Source organism: Delphinapterus leucas, chromosome 19 (assembly GCF_059928025.1).
Source record: "Delphinapterus leucas isolate spDelLeu-1000000601 "Yukka" chromosome 19, BTC_Dleu_Yukka2, whole genome shotgun sequence".
Classification (NCBI taxonomy): domain Eukaryota; kingdom Metazoa; phylum Chordata; class Mammalia; order Artiodactyla; family Monodontidae; genus Delphinapterus; species Delphinapterus leucas.
In genome coordinates, this window is record NC_143147.1 from 36,531,121 (window position 1) to 36,555,071 (window position 23,951).

Sequence of the window (23,951 nt, forward strand, 5' to 3'; positions counted from 1 at the left end):
GAGGAGTAAACAGGCTAGAAAGAACAGGGTGTAGGGCCTTGGTATGGAAGAGTGGTATGATCAGATAATGATCTACCCTGAAGCCAGCCTGTTTCCCAAGCTCTTAAGAAGAGACTATATGTTGGTACAGGGACGTGGGGGAATGAGAGAATCTTACCCAAGTTTAGTTAACAAGCATTTTGTTATGATTGATCAGTGGGGACAAACAGTTTAGTTAATCATTCATGAAGCAGAAAGCAGGAATTTGGAGGATCCATGACTGTCATTATCATAGGTAAAAGGGGGATATTCATGAGTCTTACGTAGGTCATATGAGAAAGAGTGTTCTGTGTAGTAAGCCATCTTCCTGAACATAGAACACTGGGGAGATTCTTTACCACTGTTTTCCAGGAGTATAGGACTAGGTAAAATTTAACATCATCAGTAAAAATATTTAATGAAAACAACTGCCAACCCAGAATTCTATATCCAGGAAAAATGACCTTCAAAAATGAGGGCAAAATACAGACATTTTAATGAAATAAAGCTGTGAGAATTTATTGCCATTAGCCTATAGTATAAGAGATGCTAAAAGAAAGTCCTGAGGCTGAGCAGAAATGATACTAGATGGAAACTCTGATCTACAGGAAGGAATGAAGAGGTGAGGCAAGGGTAAGTTAAAATACATTGAGTAAAAGAAGCCTGTGGGGATGGTGGTTGCCTAGAGGGGACAAGAACATTTCCAGGATAAGGGAAATGTTATAACATCTTGTTTGGTGTGTTGGTTACATTTCTCAAAATGTATTGAATTGTACAAGTAATATTTTTGTTTTACTGTGAATAAATTTTAGCTTAATTTTAAAAAATTAAAAATAAATTTCAACTTCTATCTCCTATATAAAAATTAGTTAATAAAGGAAAGGTAAATTTTTAGAGTTTTAGAAAATATTGTAATGACCTCAGAGTAGGAAAGGACAAAAAAATACAGTAATCATAAAGGGAGAGATGATAAATTTGTTCCCCTGAAATTAAGAACATCTAGTCAGGCAGACCTTCAAGTTGACAGTGGAGTAAAACGTGGAGATCACCTCCCTCCCCACAAATACATCAAAAATACATCTACATGTGGAACAACTCCTACAGAACACCTACTGAACATTGGCAGAAGACCTCAGACTTCCAAAATGGCAATAAAATCCCCACAGACCTAGGTAGGGCAAAAGAAAAAAGAAAAAAAACAAACAAAGGAATAAGGACAAGACCTGTACCTCGGGGAGGGACCTGTGAAAGAGGAAAAGTTTTCACACACTAGAAAGCCCCTTCACTGGTAGGGATGGGAAGTGGGTGGTAGAGGAAGATTCAGAGCCATGGAGGAGAGTGCAGCAACAGGGGTGCAGAGGGCAAAGTGGAGAGATTTACGCATAGAGTATCGGTGCCAACCAGCACTCACCAGCCAAAGAGGCTTATCTGTTCACCCGCTGGGGCAGGTGGGGGCTGGGAGCTGAGGCTCTGGCATCAGAGGTCAGACCCCAGGGAGAGGACTGGGATTGGCTGCATGAAGGCAGCCTGAAGGGGGTTAGTGTACCACACCTAGATGGGAGGGAGTCTGGGAAAATGTCTAGACCTGCTGGACAGGCAAGAGACCATTATTTCGGGATTCAAGAGGAGGGGGGCTTCCTGCTCCATATGCCCACAGATGGCAGAGCACTGCCTAAGTGAGGCCCAGAGACAGGTGAGAGCTACGGCTATCATCTTGGACCCCAGAGACGGGCACAGACCACTACTGCTGCCGCCACTGTCACTAAGGGTCCTGTGTGCGAGTACAGGTCACTACTCCCACTCTCCCGGGAGCCTGTGCAGCACACCACTGCCAGGGTCCCATGATCAAGGGCGAACTTCCCTGGGAGAACATATGGCATGCCTCAGGCTGTTGTAACTTCACACCGACCTCTGCCGCCACACACACTGCCCACGCATCCCAACTGTGACTGCCGCATCCCCCTCTCCCTTGCTTGAGTGAACAAAAGAGCCTTAATCAGCCGCTACCTAAACCCTTTCCTATCTGGGTGGTTAACAGACATCTGAGGGCAGCCTACACAGAGATGGGGCCAAAAGCAATGCAGAACCCCGGGAGCTGTGTGGGCAAAGAAGAGAAAGGGAATTTCTGCATGCAGCCTCAGGAGCAGTGGATTAAATCCCTGAAATTGGCTTGGTAAACCCTGCATCTGTGGAATACCTGAATAGACAAGTGTTCCCAAAATTGAGGTGGTGGACTTTGGGGGCAACTGTAGAATTGGGGTTTCCTTTCTGCCTTTGATTTGTTTTTGTTTTTATGTTTATCTTAGTTTAGACTTTAGTGTTTGTTTGCATTTGTAGGTTTGTTTATTGGTTTGGTTGGTCTCTTCCTTTTTTCTCTCTGTGATTTTGTCTGTTTAGTTTTGTTTTACAATTTGTCTTGGGATTCTGTCTGTTCATTTTCTTTCTTTTCTTTTTGTGAGTGTGTGTGTGTATGTTTCTTTGTGTGATTTTGTCTGTTTAATTTTACTTTTACCATTTATTTTAGCGCTCTGTCCTTTTTTTTTTTTTTAATCTTCCTTTTCTTCTGTGCCAGGTGCTGGCAGGGTCTTGGAGCTCTGGCCTGGTGTTGGGCCTGAGCCTCCAATGTAGGAGAGCTGAGTCCAGGAAATTGGACCAAAAGAGACTTCCCAGCCCCATGTATTAATAATCGGCATGAACGCTCCCCGAGATCTCCCTCTCAACATTAAGACCCAGCTCCACCCAACAGCCAGCAACCTAAAGTGTTGGACACCCCATGCCAAACAACTAGCAAGACAGGAACACAACCACACTCATTAGCAGACAGGCTGCCTAAATTCATACTAAGTTCACTGACACCCCAAAACACACTACTGGACATGGCCCTGTGCGGCAGAGGGATATGATGCAGCCCCATGCACCAGTACACAGGCACCAGCCCAGCCCCCACAAGGAAGCCTACACAAGCCACTGAACCAACCTCATTCACTGGAGGCACACACCAAAAATGAGGGGAACTAAGAACCTGCAGTCTGCGAAAAGGAGACCATAAACACAGTAAGTTTAAAAAAATGGGAAGACAGAGAAATATGCAGCAGATGAAGAAGCAAGGCAAAAATCCACCAGACCAAACAAAAGAAGAGGAAATAGGCAGTCTACCTGAAAAAGAATTCAGAATAATGATAGTAAACATGATCCAAAATTTCAAAAATAGAATGGAGAAAATACGAGAAAGTGTTAACAAGGACTTTGAAGAACAAAAGACCAAACAAACGATGAACAACACAATAAATGAAATTTAAAACACTCTAGAAGGAATCAGTAGTAGAATAAGTGAGGCAGAAGAACGGATAAGTGACCTGAAAGATAGAATAGTGGAAATAACTACAGCAGAGCAGAATAAAGAAAAAAGAAGGAAGAGATTTGAGGGCAGTTTCAGGGAACTCTGGGACAACATTAAACACACCAACATTCTAATCATAGGGACCTCAGAAGAAGAATAGAAAAAGAAAGGGTCTGAGAAAATATTTGAAGAGACTATAGTCGAAAATTTCCTTAACATGAGAAAGGAAATAGTCTCTCAAATCCAGGAAATGCAAAGAGTCCCATACAGGATAAACCCAAGTAGAAACAGGCCAAGACACATATTAATCAAATTAATGAAAATTAAATGCAAAAAAAAAAATTTTAAAGCAGCAAGGGAAAACCAATGAATAACATACAAGGGAGTCCCCATAAGGTTAACAGCTGAACTTTCAGCAGAAACACTGCAAGCCAGAAGAGAGTGGCATGACATATTTAAAGTGATGAAAAGGAAGACACTACAACCAAGATTACTCTATCCAGAAATGATATCATTCAGATTTGAAGGAGAAATTAAAACCTTTACATACAAGCAAAATTAAGAGAATTGAGCACCACAAAACCAGCTTTACAACAAATGATAAAGGAACTTCTCTAGGCAGGAAACACAAGAGAAGGAAAAGAAATACAAAAACAAACACAAAACAATTTTAACAATGTTAATGGGAAGATACATAAAGAAAATTACCTTTAATGTAAATAGATTAAAAGCTCCCACCAAAAGACATAGACTGGCTGAATGGATACAAAAACAAGACCCGTGGGCTTCCCTGGTGGCGCAATGGTTGAGAGTCCACCTGCCAATGCACGGGACACGGGTTTGTGCCCCGGTCCGGGGAGATCCCACATGCCGCGGAGCAGCTGGACCCATGAGCCATGCCTGCTGAGCCTGCATGTCCAGAACCTGTGCTCCGCAATGGGAGAGGCCACAAAAGTGAGAGGCCTGCATACCACAAAAAAAAAAAAAAAAAAAAACAAGACCCGTGTATATGCTGGTTACAAGAGACCCACTTCATACCTAGGGACACATACAGACTGAAAGTGAGGGGATGGAAAAAGATATCCCATACAAATGGAAATCAAAATAAACCGGAGCAGCAGTACTCATATCAGATAAAATAGAATTTTTAAAAAAGACTATTACAAGAGACAAAGAAGTACACTACATAATGATTAAGGGATCAATCCAAGAAGATATGACAATTGTACATATGTATGCATACAACAGAGGAGCACCTCAAGACATAAAGCAAACGCTAACAGCCATAAAATGGGAAATTGACAGTAACAAAATAATAGTAGTGTATTTTAACATCCCATTACACCAGTGGACAGATCATCCAAAGTGAAAATAAATAAGGAAACACAAGCTTTAAATGACACATTAGGCCAGATGGACTTAATTGATATTTGTAGGACATTCCATCCAAAAGTACTGGAATACAATTTCCTTTCAAGTGCACATGAAACATTCTCCAGGATAGATCATATCTTGGGTCACAAAAGCCTTGACAAATTTAAGAAAATGGAAATCATATCAAGTATCTTTTCCAACCACAATGCTATGAGACTAGATATCAATTACATGAGAAAATCCGTAAAAAATACAAACACATGGAGGCTAAACAACACGCTACTAAATAACCAAGAGATCACTGAAGAAATCAAAGAGAAATTTTAAAAACCTAGAAAAAAATGACAGTGAAATCAAGACGACCCAAAACCTATGGGATGGAGCAAAAGCAGTTCTAAGAGGGAAGTTTAGAGCAATAAAATCCTACCTCACGAAACAAGAAAAATCTCAAATAAACAATCTAACGTTACACCTAAAGTAACTAGAAAAGAAGAAAAAACAAAACAAAAAATTATTAGAAGGAAAGAAACCATAAAGATCAGAGCAGAAATAAATGAAATAGAAACAAAGAAAACAATAGCAAGGATCAATAAAACTAAAAGCTGGTTCTTTGAGAAGATAAACAAAATTGATAAACCATTAGCCAGACTCATCAAGAAAAAGAGGGAAAGGACTCAAATCAAGAAAATTAGAAATGAAAAAGGAGAAGTTACAACAGACACTGCAGAAGTACAAAGCATCCTAAGAGACTACTACAAGCAACTCTATGCCAATAAAATGGACAATGTGGAAAAAATGGACAAATTCTTAGAAAGATATAACCTTCCAAGACTGAACCAGGAAGAAATAGAAAATATGAACAGATCAATCACAAGGAATGAAATTGAAACTGTGATTAAAAATCTTCCAATAAGGCTTCCCTGGTGGTGCAGTGGTTAAAAATCCGCCTGCCAATGCAGGGGGACGTGGGTTCGATCCCTGGTCTGGGAAGATCCCACATGCCACAGAGCAACTAAGCCCATGCACCACAACTACTGAGCCTGTGCTCTAGAGCCTGTGAGCCACAACTACTGAAGCCCATGTGCCACAACTACGGAAGCCTGCACACCTAGAGCCCATGCTCTGCAACAAGAGAAATCACTGCAATGAGAAGCCCACGCACCACAATGAAGAGTAGCCCCCACTCGCCACAACTAGAGAAAGCCCGTGTGCAGCAACGGAGACCCAACACAGCCAAAATAAATTAATTAATTAAAAAAAATCTTCCAATAAACTAAAGTCTGGGACCAGATAGCTTCACAGGTGAATTCTATCAAACATTTAGAGAAGAGTTAACACTCATCCTTCTCAAACTCCTCCAAAAACTTGCAGAGGAAGGAACACTCCCAAACTCATTCTATGAGGCCACAATCACCCTGATACCAAAACCAGACAAAGATACTACAAAAAAAGAAAATTACAGACAAATATCACTGATGAATAAACATGCAAAAATCCTCAACAAAATACTAGCAAACAGAATCCAACAACACATTAAAAGGATCATACACCATGATCAAGTGGGATTTATCCCAGGGATGCAAGGATTCTTCAATATATGCAAATAAATCAATGTGATACACCATATTAACAAATTGAAGAAGAAAAACCATATGATCATCTCAATAGATGCAGAAAAAGCTTTTGACAAAATTCAACACCCATTTATGATAAAAACTCTCCAGAAAGTGGGCAGAGAGGGAACCTACCTCAACATAATAAAGGCGATATACAACAAACCCACAGCAAGCATCATTCTCAATGGTGAAAAATGGAAACCATTTCCTGTAAGATCAGGAACAAGACAAGGATGTCCACTCTCACCACTATTATTCAGCATAGTATTGGAAGTCCTAGCTACGGCAATCAGAGAAGAAAAAGAAATGAAAAGAATACATATTGGAAAAGAAGAAGTAAAACTGTCACTGTTTGCAGATGACATGATACTATACATAGAGAATCCTAAAGGCACTACCAGAAAACTACTAGAACTAATCAATGAATTTGGTAAAGTTGCAGGATACAAAATTAATGTACAGAAATCTCTTGCATCCCTATACACTAATGACAAAATATCTGAAAGAGAAATAAAGGAAACATTCCCCTTTACCACTGCAACAAAAAGAATAAAATACCTAGGAATAAACCTACTTAGGGAGACAAAAGACCTGTAGGGAAAAACTATAAGTCACTGATGAAGGAAATTAAAGATGATACAAACAGATGGAGAGATATACCATGTTCTTGGATTGGAAGAGTTAACATTGTGAAAATGACTGTACTACCCAAAGCAATCTACCAATTCAATGCAATCCCTATCAAATGGCCAATGACATTTTTTACAGAACTAGAACAAAAAATGTTAAATTTGTATGGAGACACAAAAGACACCAAATAGCCAAAGCAGTCCTGAGGGAAAAAAACGGAGCTGGAGGAATCAGACTCCCTAACTTCAGACAGTAATCAAGACAATATGGTACTGGCACAAAAACAGAGATATAGATCAATGGAACAGGATAGACAGCCCAGAGATAAACCCACACAACTATGGTCAACTAATCTATGAAAAAGGAGGCAAGGATATACAATGGAGAAAAGAGGGTCTCTCAAATAAATGGTGCTGGGAGAACCTGACAGCTACATGTAAAAGAATGAGATTAGAACACTTCCTAACACCATACACAAAAATAAACTCAAAATGGATTAGAGACCTAAATGTAAGACCGGACACTATAAAACTCTTAGAGGAAAACATAGGAAGAACACTCTTTGACATAAATCACAGCAAGATGCCTTTTGATCCACCTCCTAGAGTAATGGGAATAAAAACAAAAATAAGCAAATGGGAATTAATGAAACTTAAAAACTTTTTCAAAGCAAAGGAAACTACAAACAAGACAAAAAGACAACCCTCAGAATGGGAGAAAATATATGCAAACGAATCAACAGGCAAAGGATTAATCTCCAAAATATATAAACAGCACATGCAGCTCAATATCAAAAAAACAAACAACCCAATCCAAAAATGGGCAGAAGATCTAAATAGACCTTTCTCCAAAGAACATTTACAGATTGCCAAAAAACACATGAAAGGATGCTCAACATCACTAATCATTAGAGAATGCAAATTGAAACCACAGTGAGGTATCACCTCACACCAGTCAGAATGACCTGCATCTAAATATCTAAAATAGCCAGGTCATGGAAGCAACCTATGTGCCCATCGACAAACAAATGGATAAAGAAGATATTGTACATATATACAATGGAATATTACTCAGCCATTAAAAGGAACAAAATTGGGTAACTTGTTGAGACGTGGATCGATCTAGAGACTGAAGTAAGTCAGTCTCAGTAAGTCATACAGAGTGAAGTAAGTCAGAAAGAGAAAAACAAATATTGTATATTAATGCATATATGTGGAACCTAGAAAAAAGATCCAGATGAACCAGTTTGCATGGTAGAAATTGGGACACAGATGTAGAGTACAAACGTATGGGCACCAAGGGGGCAAAGCAGCATGGGGGTATGGTTATGCTGTGATGAATTGGGAGATTGGGATTGACATATATACACTAATATGTATAAAATGGATAACTAATAAGAACCTCCTGTATACAAAAATAAAATCATATTCAAAAGATACATCCTATTGTGTGAACCATAAAAATTATATAGAATTTGAATTTTAGTGAGATTAATAAAATTTGATTGGAACTTAAAAAAAAAGTCTTCCAACAAACAAATACCCAGGACCAGATGCCTTCACAGGTGAATTCTATCAAAGATTTAGAGAAGAGTTAATACCAACCCTTCTCAAACTCTTCCAAAATATAGCAGAAGGAGGAACACTCCCAAACTCATTCTACGAGGACACCATTACCCTAATACAAAAACCAGACAAAGATGTCACAGAAAAAGAAAACTATAGACCAATATCACTGATGAACATAGATGCAAAAATCCTCAACAAAATACTAGCAAACAGAATCCAACAGCACAGTAAAAGGATCATACAGCAGCTCAATATCAAAAAAACAAACAACCCAATCCAAAAATGGGCAGAAGACCTAAATAGACCTTTCTCCAAAGAACATTTACAGATTGCCAAAAAACACATGAAAGGATGCTCAACATCACTAATCATTAGAAAAATGAAAATTGAAACCACAGTGAAGTATCACCTCACACCGGTCAGAATGGCCTTCATCTAAATATCTAAAAACAACAAATGCTGGAGAGGGTGTGGAGAAAAGGGAACCTTCATGCAATGTTGGTGGGAATGTAAATTGATACAGCCACTATGGAGAACAGTATGGAGGTTCCTTAAAAAACTAAAAATAGAACTACCATACGACCCAGCAATCCCACTACTGGGCATATACCCTGAGAAAACCATAATTCAAAAAGAGACATGTACCCCAATGTTCATTGCAGCACTATTTGCAATAGCCAGGACATGAAACAAGCTAAATGTTCATCAACAGATGAATGGTTAAAGAAGATGTGACTCATATATACAATGGAATATTATTCGCCAAAAAAAGAAGTGAAATTCAGTTATTTGTAGTGAGGTGGATGGGCATAGTGTCTGTCATACAGAGTGAAATAAGTCAGAAAGAGAGAAACAAATACTGTATGCTAACGCATATACATGGAGTCTAAAACAAAATGGTTCTGATGAGACTAGTGGCAGGACAGTAATAAAGCCACAGATGTAAAGAATGGACTTGAGGACATGGAGTGGGGGAAGGGTAAGCTGCGACAAAGTGAGAGAGTAGCATTGACATATATACACTACCAACTGTAAAATAGATAGCTAGTGGGAAGCAGCTGCATAGCACAGGGAGATCAGCTGTGTGCTTTTTGACCACACAGAGGGGTGGGATAGGGAGGGTGGGAGAGAGGCTCAAGAGGGAGGGGATATGGGAATATATGTATACATATAGATGATTCACTTTGTTATTCAGCAGAAACTAAACCAACATTGTAAAGCAATTATACTCCAATAAAGATGTTAAAAAAATAAAAACGAACTTTTAGTCAGGACACCATAAAGAGAAGACAAACCACAGGGTATCCAGTATATATGAAAAACTACTGATAAACTAACATTAGGGGAACAACATGCTGATGTACTGCCAAGTAGTATAAATACATAAAACAGTACTCATCTGCATTAACAATCAGGCCAATAAATGCAGAATAAATTATACCAGTACAAACTCATCAGATTGGCAAAAAGAAGCTAAAAATCCGACAAAATTAAGTGTTGACAAGGAGATAGTGCAAAGGCATTATAAATTAGCACAATCCCTTTGGAACTATTTGGAATTATCTAATAAAGTTAAAGATGTGAATACCTTATAATTACATATTTCTACTCTTTAGAAATATGTTCCAATAAAAGTCTTGCATGAGGATAAAAGAATATTAGTAGCATTACTGTTCATAATGTTCACCAGCAGTAGAATAGATAAATAATGATGTTTTCATACAGTGGGATATTACATAACAAAGACATTTTGTGAAAGCAGCTCACATAGCAATATGAATGTGCCTCACAAAAAAATATTGAGTGAAAGAAAAAAGAATCAAAAGGATATATAACTGTTCCATTTATATAGCTTGATAACTGACAAACTAAACAATATTTTTTAGGTAAGTATGTATAAATGATTAAAACCTATAAAGAAAAACAGGAAAATGATTATAATAGAAGCCAGGATAGTGCTTACCTCTAGGCGTAGGAAGGGTGTTTTTTTCTGGACACATGGAGTTCTTCTAAGATCTTACACTGGGCATATGTGTTTTATGTATACTTCTGCATATATGATACATTTCAAAAAAATTTTTAATGAACATGTGTGGTATATTATATTGACCAGGGCCATGAGTTTGGCCATTGTTTTAGAGGAAATAGCTTTATTGTACTTCAAAACCTATTGGGAGTTGTTTAAAAACTGCATGTTAGTAGTAGAAGATAACTGTCTTTCAAACAGAAATAAAATTAGGAAACCATCTTAGTCATCATAACACAACTAAAAAAACTGAATCCAGAGATAATAATTAACTCGCCCAAAGTAGAATAACTAGTGACAGAGACTAGACTAAACTCTCATCAATTGGGACAAGGAGATATTCACTCATTGACATTAATCCTGAGAAAGTCTCTATAGTCAGGTATCATATCTTGTCCATACTAATAAAGAGTTCTTTACACTTGGAATATTGTGTGTATCCTTTGCCCTAGTTGCTTGCTCATATCATAGATCATTTGATGTAGCATGTTAACCCATCCAAACAAATGCCATACATTTGCAGTTTCTTAGGGAACCAAATAGTTTTTACCTAAACAGAATATGATTGGAAAATAAAAAAATATTGCTCTGCATTTCAACTTACTCAAATGAGGAATTCTTCCCCACATGAGAGGGACATGAATTTTTTTAACCTTAGTTTGATTTTTTTTCTAACTCATTGTTTCTCAAATGTTGTCTTTGGACTCGTTCACATCAAAACCAATTGGAACCTGAGACATTAAAAATGTAGGTACTTAAACTTTAGCCTGGCCATAGCATAGTCTAGTAGAATCTTTGAGGAAGAAACTCAAAAATCTTCATTTTAAACAAGCTCTCCAGCTGATTTTTATTCTCAATAAATTGGTAGAGTTCTACCCAAGTATATTTTCTAGGAACTCATGATTTATTACTTTAATCTGATATGTTTTATTATTTAATGCCTTTGATGACAAAGCAGCAGAACTTTCTTGTGATATTATTTATTGTATGTGTCACACTTAAACAAAGAAAATTTGATCTTATTCAATCTTATACCTGTCTCCCTTTTTTAAAATCCTAGCGCTGTAGCTGCATAGAAGCATAGTTTGTCACAGTTGCAGAAACATTAGGGATCAGTTAATTGAACCTCATCATTTATTTTATGGGTAAAAAAACAAACCCTAAAGATGGGGGCTTACTTGCTAAGGTCATACAAATAGTTAGTGTCTGGTCCCATACCAGAACTCAGTCGCCTTGACCTAAGAGCAGTGATTTTCTTTTTAAAGCATGAGTGTGTACAAAATCTAGTAGGTGATATGCAATGGCGAAATGAGTTTTGTGGGAAGACTGTGACTTGATTTTAAAAGGTATTTAACTTTTATTCATTAATTCTATTATATGAACTTTTTAGTATAAATTATATAATATTTCACTTGATCAATGTACTATAATAAATTGTAGTTTCACTATGTTTTATTTCTACCTTAATTCATTCTAAAAAGAAGTTGTCTGTTTACAGAAAATATATATATATACATAGGATGCCAAGATTTCAAATAGCTGAGACAACTATGGCTTATTTTCATTTGCTCTGTCATTAGAAAAAGAGATTTGGAGTCTGCCTAAATAATCTCCAGGATTCCAACTTTATAACTTTAGTGAAGATGTTCTGTAAATGGAGGGGAGAGAGGGGAATGGGATGTGTTAAAAAGTGGCTTTATTTTTCATTATTTCTCAAAGATTGAGAAAAAAAAGAAAAAAATTTGTAGGCATATTATTTCTTCTCAGCATACTGCAATTGGGCTTCTGTATCTATCACTTAGATACTATTCTTGTCTAGGACAATAATAACTTCCTAGACATCGAATCCTAAATGTGAGATCTTTTATCCTACTTAATTTATTGGCAGTAGTCAACATATTTGGTCACCCTCTCCTTCTTTAAACATATTCTTTTCTGGGTTTCCATGGTAACATCCTGTGATAGTTAATTTTACATGTCAATTTGGCTAGGCCATGGTGCCCTGATATTTATTTGGTAAGACAAGTCTACATGTTGCTGCAAAGGTATTTTTAGATGAAATTAATATATAAATCAGTAGATTTGAGATTAATACATAAATCAGTAGATTTTGAGTAAAGCACATCACTCTCCATAATGCAGGTGGGTCTCATCCAATTAGTTGAAGGCCTTGAGAAAAAAGACTGAGGTTCTCCTAAGGAGGAGGAAATTCTGCCAAAAGACTGCCTTCAGACTCAAGCGGGAATATCAACTCTTTCCTTGGGTCTTCAACCTGCTGGCTTTGGACTTGCCAGCCTCCACACATCCACATTCTCTCTTTCTGTCTCTCTCTCTCTCTCTCGCTCTCTCTCTCTCTATCTATCTCACACACACACACAATAATATATAAACTCTTCTGTTTTTCTGCAGACCCTTGAGTAATGCACACTCCTTCCCACTTTGTAGGCCACAACCATTCAGTTTATTTGTCGGCTCCTCTTCCTCTGTCTGTCTTCCAAAATGTTAGTGTGCCCAGGACCCACTTCTCTGTAAACATGTTCTCTCCAGGAGACAGCTGCCTATTCCAGGGTTTTAAATATTATATAAACTCTAAAGACTGTCAGATCTCCAGCCTTGACTCTTTCTAGAACTCCAGGGAACAGGTTGATCCATCCAATAGGTATTGCAAAATTAACATGGCCAAAAACAAACTCTTGATTTCCTCCTCCAGACCTGTTGCTTGCCCAGTATTTTCTCTCCCAATAAAAGGAACAATCATTCACATGTTTCCTTCCCTCATTCCTAACATCTAATCCATAAACAAGTTCCAACAAAACTCTACATGCAAACACATTTCGTATCTGTGCCCTTTTCTGCGAATTACTGTCATCTCTGCCTGAATTGTTCCATAGACCCCTAACTTATCTGTTCCAGCTTCCAATTATTCATTCTATGCACAAAGCAAGCTAAGTAATCATGTTCTCAGTGATAAATGATAAATGATGTTAATTCCTTACTTAAACGCCTCCGATGGCTTCTGACTTCATATAAAGTAAAAACCAAGCTCTTCACCATAAAGTAACTGGCCCCTGCCCAGCTCTTTGACCTTTTCTCTACCATTCTGCATTGTCTTCTACATTCCAGCATTCTTTCTCTATTTTTAACAGCAGGCTTGCTTCCCTCTAAAGCCTTTGTCAGAGTGTTCCCCTTTGCTCAGAATGCTTCTTTTGCCATATCTCCACATGCTTGAACTTCCATTTAAACCTTAGTTTAAATATTAGCTCTGCAGTGCTGCCATCCTTGACCACCCAGTCTTTAATAACCACCCAGTCTCTCCCTGTCATGTCACTGCTTGAATTATCTGCATAGCACATAACACTCTGATATTTTCCCTTTGTTTTTAATGTTTATATTTCCATTTTCCCCATTTAGATGCAGGTTCATGAGCAGAGACCTTGTTCATCTTTTTCACAGCATTATCCCAGGTACCCAGGACAGTATCTAACATGGATCACATAGCCAATAAAGAAGAATGAAGCAAAAAAAGCATAGGTAGCACAATGTTAACAGTCGGTAATTTGGGAAAATGGAAATACAGATATTTGTTATATCATCTTTTTAGCTTTTCTGTATTTTAGGATATTTCAGAATTGTGTGTAGATAGAGGTATAATTTGAAGAATCACTTGAAAGAAGCAGCTTGTCTTATCTTACTGCCAGAACTTGTCACCCTGAACTGGAATGTAATCTCACTGAAAGAAAGAGCTGTGTTAGTGATGCTGCATGAAGTCTGGACTGAAAATTAGGAGCTGGGGCTTGCAGTTTCTATCTAAAGATGGATGGTATGCTTCCTAGAGCCCTTACAGACTGAGAAGGATCACCCTCCACTACTGCCTTACAGTTTTGCATAAAGTTGAGAAATGCATGGAGGTCCATGATAATTAGATGCAGTGTGTGAAGGATGTTCAGTTGTAGAAGTCTAGCCCAGTGGAGAAAGCACCATCCTCAGGCCAGGTGACCTGGCCTCTTCCACCAGCTAGACGGGGAGTAGGGGATGGGGAAGACATTCAGAAAGGAACTCTACCTTTGTGTGTATGTGTGTGTGTGTGTGTGTGTGTGTGTGTGTGTGTGTGTGTCCATTTTCCTCTTTTACAAAAATGAGGGAGTTAAATAAAACTATCCTTTTTTCTAAATAATTTCAGTTTCAGTTTTCATTACCCCAACATTTTTAGAATTTTATTTAAAAATATCTGTTACTTCAGCCAAAATTTTCAACTCCATAAGGTACATTAATACTGAAATTTTGTAATCTAGACCCTGGCTATTAAAATGTATCTGTGGACCAGCAGCACTGGCATACTCCAGGAGCTTTGTAGAGATGGGAACTTTTAAGCCCCGCTCAGACCTAATTAATCTGAATCTACAGTTCAACAGGCTCCTCAGGTGATTCCTATCCACATTAAGAGGTTAGTGTGCTAATCTACAGCACCTACTACAGGTTTCTGCATGAACTGACTTCACTAGTCAAACCTGCTTAACAAAAGCCTGGTGACTTTTAGCACAATGATATTTAAATTTGTACCACATTTAAAATTTTCTTTTATATACATTATTCTTTTAAATCTTCACAACAATACCATTAAGTTGTTAAGCAGTTCTTATTGTCACCAAATTACTGTTGAGAAAAGTGATATTAAGCTGAAATGATATGCCCAAATCACACAGCAAATCGTGACAGAGGCTATGAATCTGAGGAGTACATGTCACTGATATTACTGTTAGGATGGGAGATGCCTTAGCAACATTCCCCCAACCCATACAGTTTATACCGTGTTAGAGAGAACTGCTAGGGCTGTTGCTCAATATAGAACCTTAAAATTCCCGTAGGTACTGAAAAATAAATTACATTCTCCAAGTCATTCTGAGTTGAGCTAAAAATTCAATTATCACCTCACTAGCTGACATCGTAAATCTACCAATTCCCAGAAACTAGGTGATAACCTTAAAGACACTATCTCCACTGAGCTAAGGCCTTCTCCTTCTGAAGTTTCTCAGCACAAGTCCTTGGAGCTCTGACTTGAGTTAGAATGTCAAGCAGAAAAACTTGGATTCAAGTCCTCACCCTGATTCTTTCTTACTAGATATGACACATAGGTGAATTATTTAGCCTCTTTGAGCCTTAGATTCCACTTCTATAGGCTGGAGATGGTTTACCTGTCTGTAAAGGTATTAGGGAACCATTGACTGAAACCACCCACTTTGGCCAGGCACAGCAATAACCACTTGCTTGAGTTGTCTCACAACAGAAGGTCCCCATAAGGAACATGGTGCTGCTGCCGAAAACTAACTGGGAGAATTTGGGAAGGGTCAAAAGGAGGCAGGAGATGCAAGCCCATAATATGTCCTACCAACCTCCCAGAAACGCTCATACTAGAATCCATCTTGGCTGAGAGATGCATGCTCCACCAAGAAGGACCCTAGGTCAGACCAAATATGGGCACAGGCAAGATGATTGGCCAGAGACAACCCAGAAATTAACCCCATCACCATAAAACCTGAGACTGTGAGCCACATGGCAGAGCAGTTCTCCTGGGTTCCCTTACACTGCTGCTCTCTGCCTGCGTGCCCCTTCCCAATAAAGTCTTTTGCTTTGTCAGCACATGTGTCTCAGACACTTCATTTCTAAGTGTTAAGACAAGAGCCCACTCTCCAGCCCTGGGAGGCGGTCCCCCTTCCAGTAACAAAGGTGTTAGAATCAGAGGAGATAATACATGCACCGTGTTTAACACAATCTTTAGCTCCCAGTACATAGACCATAATGGTAGGTATTGTTCACCTCTCAAAGAAAGTTTTCTCATCTTCAAATTGGTTATTGAACTGAACAATCTCTAAAGTCCCTCCATTTCTGACATTTGAAAAGTTTAACTCATGTTTACACTTCATGTTTTAACCCTACATCCAGAATTCAGAGCTTACCCTCATTTAGAAAAGAAAAAAAAAAAAAGTTTTATATGATTGAAATATGAAAGTGTTTCCTGATTGAATGAGATTTCAAGAACATGTAGAGGACACAAACTGGAGAAGTTATTACATGTCGATTTGAATCCTATAAATTCAGTGACATGGGCCATGCAAAAAAAAAAAAAAAAGAAAATAGAAAAGAAAAGAAAAAGAATAACTATGTCCTTTAAATCACTAGAGTTTTTAAACTACTTTTTCTAAACTGGAAGAATGAATATCAATAGACACTGATGTTACCTGAAAAGATTGCAAAAATGGTAAGAGCTAGAGTAGCAGTGGTATGTATTATATTCTGCAGCATCAGGCCTCCCAAAGAACAGGGCAGCTGACTGAAGAGAGGCATTTCCCAGTTGGACTCATCATGTGCTACAAGAAAAAGGCAGTTATTTATTTACCTTCTTATTTATTTAGATATGAGCCTGCCCTTGAAGATTATAAATATTTTATTCCTAAAAGAAAAGAAAAGAGAAAGCAGAATAAAAGCCCTACAGCATAGTCACCCTGTGCTCTTTTACTGCAATAGTAATGAGAATGGGACTCTCCACCTCCACCTCCACTGAGCATAACTTCCTGTAGAAACACTTCCACGTGGGCCTTAAAGATCTACATTTTCTCTTTCTGGATCACTGTTATTGTTCTTATTGTGGCCCAACTGACCCTAAAGGATGAATCAGAATAGTACATAGAACACTTCTTATTCTTTGATCTTAGAGTAGAATTTCAGATTCTTCTCTTTAATCGTCTTATATGTTGTTTGAAAAGATATAACTTTTTTATTCTTATGCAAAATAAGAACCAGAAGAAATGATAACATTTCCTCACTGGATATTTGATCATCTTTCTCCAGGAAGATTCCATGGCTCTATCCTCTGTTTAATTACTTTTTGGCAAAAGTCTAAAAATGTGATAAAGGAAACTAATAACAAAAAATAACCTTCTTTCAGATACCTAAGTATGTATTGTTGGTGTTCTGCACTCAGGGGAACAGATGCCATTGTATATAATTCCATCACCAAATTAAGTTTGTCTTTAAGAAACAAAGAAATCTACCATATCTCCTTCCTAATTCCTAATTCTCCTTCCTAATTCTAAAAAGAATGTGTGTAAAATGAATCAAAAAAAAAAAAGATTTCAGGGTCAACTTTGATTTTGCCATTCAATCATTATTTTAATCACCATTTACTGAATGCTCACCCTTTGTCAGAGCTCAGGCTGTGTTTGGAAATAGAATAAATAAAACAAACAAAAAAACAAAACAAAGCAAATAAACAAACCAAATAATAATATCTTTCCTGGTTTCAAGGAGCTAAACTTAAGGGGGAGAGAGAAACATTATGAATCAAAACAAAACAAAAAAAATTTATTTAAATAGGAACATATTCACAATACTTTGAAAATACTGGAAATGATTATATCTTGAGGTTGAGAGGAGGACTAAAAAAACCTTCATATAAGGAAGTATACTTTTCTTCACTTTGAGATAACTGGACCCTATTACTCTATAATTAAATATATAGACATATCATCTTTTTACCCTTTTATATTCATTAACTCAAATTTACTGGGCATCTGCTTCCATGCATTCCAGGGAGTCAGAATTATTGTAACTCATAGAGTGGGAGTGGTCAGAAGGCCCAAAATAAGTGGTCAAGTCAGAATTTAGTTCCAAAACAATCTCACTTTAAGATCTCCAGATTCTAACGTTATGCTATATATTACCTCTAGCATAGCACAGAATAGTTATCCCATTAAAGTTTTTCTCAAATTATGGTCCGTAGACCCTGGGGTTTCCTAAGATCTTTTTCAGGGGTCCACAAAAGCAAAACTCTTTTCATAACAATACTAAGATATAATTTGCTATTTTTTGTGTTGCTATTTATACTGATGGTGTGGAAGCAGTGGTGGGTAAACTGCTGACACCTTTGCACGAATCAAGACAGGGAGACAAAACTGTACATGAAGTTACGTTTTCACTGCCACACATACACAGTGAAAAAAAAAAAAGAGACAGTTTTACTTAGAATGTCCTTGGTGAAGAAGTATATGTTGCTAGTGTTATTAAATCTTGACCTTTGAGAATATACATTTTTAATATTCTGTATGAAAAAATAGAAAGTACAACTAAAGTACCTCTATTGCACATTGAAGTACAATAATACTCTTGAGAAACAGGATTTGTGAAATTGTTTGAATTGTGGACTGAACTAGCCACCATTTTTACTTCAAAGAGTGATAAACAGACGAACTCTGACTATTCAAACTTGAAATATTTGGCAGATGTTTTCTCAAAAATAAATAAATTGAGCCTGTCACTTTCAAGAAAAACAGTTGCCATTATTTGTTGTCAATAATAAAATTTGCATTTTCAAGTGAAAATTAAAATTTTGAGGAACTTGTATCTGCCACCGTTAGCTTGAGAGCTTCCCAGTAGTTGAGACTTTTCTGATGACATCCTTAGTGATATTGATTAATGTGATTCTTTTTGACATTGTCTAATAAATTATCTCAACATTTGGAAGATCTGCATACCTTAACAAATCAGTATTTTCCAAATGACCAATATATGATATTACAAAATCATATTTGAGACCAAGATCCATTTCAAGTGAGAGATAGACCAATGAATTTTCAATGTAAGAAGTTCATTGATGTGGTTTCATATTCCACATGAAAAATAATCTCTAAGAAACTAGTTTGTCAAACTTGTATATATGATCAAAGAAAAATATCCACAATTGTCTGAAAAGACTATTAAAATATTCCTTCCTTTTCCAACTACCGATATGTATGAGGTGAAATTTGCTTCATATAGTTCAAAGAAAACAACATGCTACAACAAATTCAGTGTAAATGCAGATGTGCTAATACAGATCTTTTCTATTAAGCCAGATATTAAAAATATTTGAAGCAATTTCAAATAATAAAGTACTTCTCATTAATTTGGGGGGAACATATAAATATTTTTCCATAAAATACGTTAACATGTGATAGATTTATTATTATTATTATATGAATTATAAAATACTTTAAAATATCTTCATTTTAATTCTAGTATGGGAAAATTTGGTACTTTGTCTCTAATAAACAAAAGCTCTTTGGACTCCTCCATAATTTTTAAGAGTGCAAGGGCATACTGAAACCAAAACATGTAAGAACTGCTTGCCCTATCAGAGATAAAACTATACTATAATGCTCGATTAATTAAAACAGTGTGCTGTTGGTGCAAGAACATTTAAGCACATCAATGAAGAGAACAGAGTCCAGAAAGAGATAATTAAATACTATGATAAAGTTTGCATTTTAAATTAGAAATTATATCAAGAGGGTCTTGACAGGAAACAGATGGCACTGTGAAATGAGGTAATTGCAGAAATTTTAATAAAGGAAATATTTTCAAGGGTATGAGCTGAATTAAGGGAAATTAGTAAGAATAGAGAAGCACCATTTTGCTAGAAACAGTGAGATCCTTTACCATCCTAAGTCTGAAGGTCAAAGAGAAAGGAGTCTGGAAGCTGGGGATTGAACTGTTTTTTTAGTAGCTACAGGAGAGGGCCTCCAGCCAGGCAGGGTGCCCTACAGAAAAGAAATAGTCATTGTCAACCAGCAGGCCAACAAGGAGAGAGCCAGAGGAACAACCAAACCTCAGTGCTCATCCCTCCTCTGATCTGCTGCTGGTGCCTCCTCTTGGCCAAACCCAACTGAGAGCCAGACCATTCCAGATTTTAAAAGTTGAAAATGGTGGAAAGAGGATCTGGAGGGGCGAGTAGAAGACATCCATCTGTCTACCCCTTTCAGTCCTCAACATACCGTCTTATTTTTTACCCAAACCTGTTCAGGCCCATTTACCATTTGCATTTAGTAATGGATTGTGGCTGTGCATATCTAATTTTATGGTTCAGTGAATTAAATAATACACAGTTCACTTTAGGCACTTTGGATGGCAGAGTCAGTATTCCAGCCTCTCAGGGCACTGCTTTAGATGTAGGAAATGTTTCAGGAGAAAACAGAGTCAGACGTCAGGCATCCCTCTTTGGACTTCCTTTTCCACCAGGTTATTGAATTTTCAGGTCCTCCCCACCCTGATAGCTTTCTAATGCCTTCACACATATTTTGAAAAAGTATCTTAGCCAGGTTTTTTGCTTGTTCTTACTAGGAGGATTGGCCTAATATAACCTACTCTCTCATTACTGTGAGCAGAAGTTCTACTCTCAGGTTTTGATTGATGATTTGGTTGTTTATGGATGTCCAGATTGGAAATAATTTCCTGACAGTATAACAGAGACTTTGCTATTGAGAATTTCAACTCAATTTTGTTTCCTCTTCTTGCTCATTGCTATTGCTTCACTATGTTTTGCCTTTCTTTCTGAAAACTTTCCCTTTTTTTTGTCCCTAATCTTTTGAAATTTCAAGATGATGTGCCTTGGAAAGATCTTCTCTCATCCTTTGTTCAGTCATTTTAAAACCTTTTTAATAAAGAGACATATTCTTCAAGTTCAAAAATTTATTTTTTAATTATTTATTTATAATTTCTTCCATTCCATTTTTATTGTTTTCTCTTTTTTTAATTCTCTTACATGGATGTAGATTCAGACTATTCCTTTGCTTTATATTTCCTTTCCCATTTTACATATTTTTGTCTTTTTATCTTACTTTCTGGAAGAGATCCTTAACTTTATCATCCAAGATTTCTATTGATGTTTTAATTTTTACTATCATATTTTAAATTTACTTGTTCTCTGAAAGATACTTTTTTTTTTTTTTTTTTTTTTGCAGTATGTGGGCCTCTCACTGCTGTGGACTCTCCCATTGTGGAGCACAGGTTCCAGACGCGCAGGCCCAGCAGCCATGGCTCATGGGCCCAGCCGCTCCACAGCATGTGGGATCCTCCCAGACCGGGGCATGAACCCACGTCCCCTGCATCGGCAGGCAGACTCTCAGCCACTGGGCCACCAGGGAAACCCAGAAAGATACTTTTTATAGCATGTTCTTCTAGTTTCATGAAAGGAAAGTTATCCTTTATCTTTCTGAAGATATTAATGATTTTCAAAAATCATTCAAATTCTAGTTTTTAAACTCCCTGCATAATCTCTGATTTCTCCAGTTTCATTGTTGTTTTTGTTTATATTGGTTTCTGTCTTTCAGGTTGAAGACTTTTTTCAAATTTCTGACAACATGATCTTTGGCTGTCAGCTCATATTAAATAATTTGGCAATAAAAATATCTTTGGAAGATTGAGGATATGACTGGGAGTTGTTTCCTATGGGTTTCACTATAAGGTGATTTTTTTTTCTTTTCTCTGAGGATGGTAATATTCCTCAAGGGAGACTTCCATTCCCCTTCCTACAGATGTAATTTTTGCTTTTAGTGTCCTTGTATTTTAGTACATTATCCCTACCCTCAACTGTGCACAGATTCCTGTGGTCCCTAGAATCTCTGTTTGAAGTTTTCCAGAAGATAAACCTCCTGTTCTTTGCCAGCCTGGGTGAGAGCCAATAATGGGAAGAGAATCTGGCAATTAAGTAAGCTTTAAAGAATCTCCATATAGAATAATTTCCTCTTAAAAGAAATCTAAAGCCTGGATGAGTGATGACTGCACATCAGACAGAAGAAAACCACATAGAAGATGGTAGGAGAAGCTGGGATACAATATTGCCATAAACCACACCCAACCTCCTCAACACAGTAACTCCAGCACAGTGATCAGGGGAAAATTCAGAACTGAGAGCTTTTCCAAGGGGAGTGAATGTTCAAATCCTACATTTGGCACCTCAGGTTTTAATACCTGCACCTTACAGATGAGCCCCCAAAACATCTAATTTTGTAAAAGAGCAGGGCCTATGTCCTGAGAACCACAACACTGTAGTGATCTAAGAAATGACTCTTAAATCACTTGTGCACACACCTGGCCTGTGGCCCAGCTCAGAGGCAGCCAATCATTCCCAGACTTAAAGTGGAGGAGGATCACCTGCTTACGTTAAAGCACCTGCCTGAGGGGCAGGCATCTAATTTAACACACATATCTAGGAGCCTGCTGAAACACTGTATACTGAAGACCTGTATATTGAAAACTGTAAGACATTAATGAAAGAAATTGAAGAATACACAAATAAATGAAAGACATTCCATGCTCATAGATTGTAAAAATTAATATTGTTAAAATGTCTATGCTGATTGGAACCAAGATGGCAGAGTAGAAGGACGTGCTCTCACTTCCTCTTGTGAGAACACCAGAATCACAGCTAGCTGCTGGACAACCATAGACAGGAAGACACTGGAACTCACCAAAATGATACCCCACATCCAAAGATAAAGGAGAAGCCACAATGAGATGGTAGGAGGAGAACAATCACAGTAAAATCAAATCCCATAACTGCTGGGTGGGTGACTCACAGACTGGAGAACACTTATACCCTAGAATTCCACCCACTGGAGTGAAGGTTCTGAGCCCCAGGTCAGGCTTCCCAACCTGAGGGTCTGGCAACAGGAGGAGGAATTCCTAGAGAATCAGACTTTGAAGGCTACTGGGATTTGATTGCAGGACTTCGACAAAACTGGGAGAAACAAAGATTTCACTTCTTCAGAGGGCACGCACAAAGTAGTGTGCTCATCCAAACCCAGGGGAAGGAGCAGTGACCCCATGGGAGACTAAACCAGACCTACCTGCTGGTGTTGGAGGGTCTCCTGCAGAGGCAGGGACTGGCTGTGGCTCACCATGAGGATGAGGACACTGGAAGCAGAAGTTCTGTGAAGTACTCCTTGGTGTGAGCCTTCCCAGAGTCCACAATTAGCCCCACCAAAAAGCTCAGGTAGGCTCCAGTGTTGGGTTGCTTCAAGCCAAAAAACCAACAGAGAGGGAACCCAGCCCCACCCATCAGCAGTCAAGCGGATTAAAGTTTTACTGAGCTCTGCCCACCAGAGCAACAGTCCCTCTCATCAGGAAATTTGCATAAGCCTCTTAGATAGCCTCATCCACCAGAGGGCAGACAGCAGAAGCAAGAAGAACTGCAATCCTGCAGTTTGTGGGAAAAAAACCACATTCACAGAAAGAGAAACAAGATGAAAAGGCAGAGGGCTATGTACTGGATGAAGGAACAAGATAAAACCCCAGAAACACAAATAAATGAAGTGGAGATAGGCAATCTTCCAGAAAAATAATTCAGAAAAATGTTAGTGAAGATGATCCAAGACCTCGGAGAAAGAATGGAGGCAAAGATCGAGAAGATGCAAGAAATGTTTAACAAACATTAGAAGAATTAAAGAACAAACAAACAGAGATGAACAATACAATAAATGAAATGAAAACTACACTAGAAGGAATCAATAGCAGAATAACTGAGGATTAAGAACGCATGAGTGACCTGGAAGACAGAATGGTGGAAT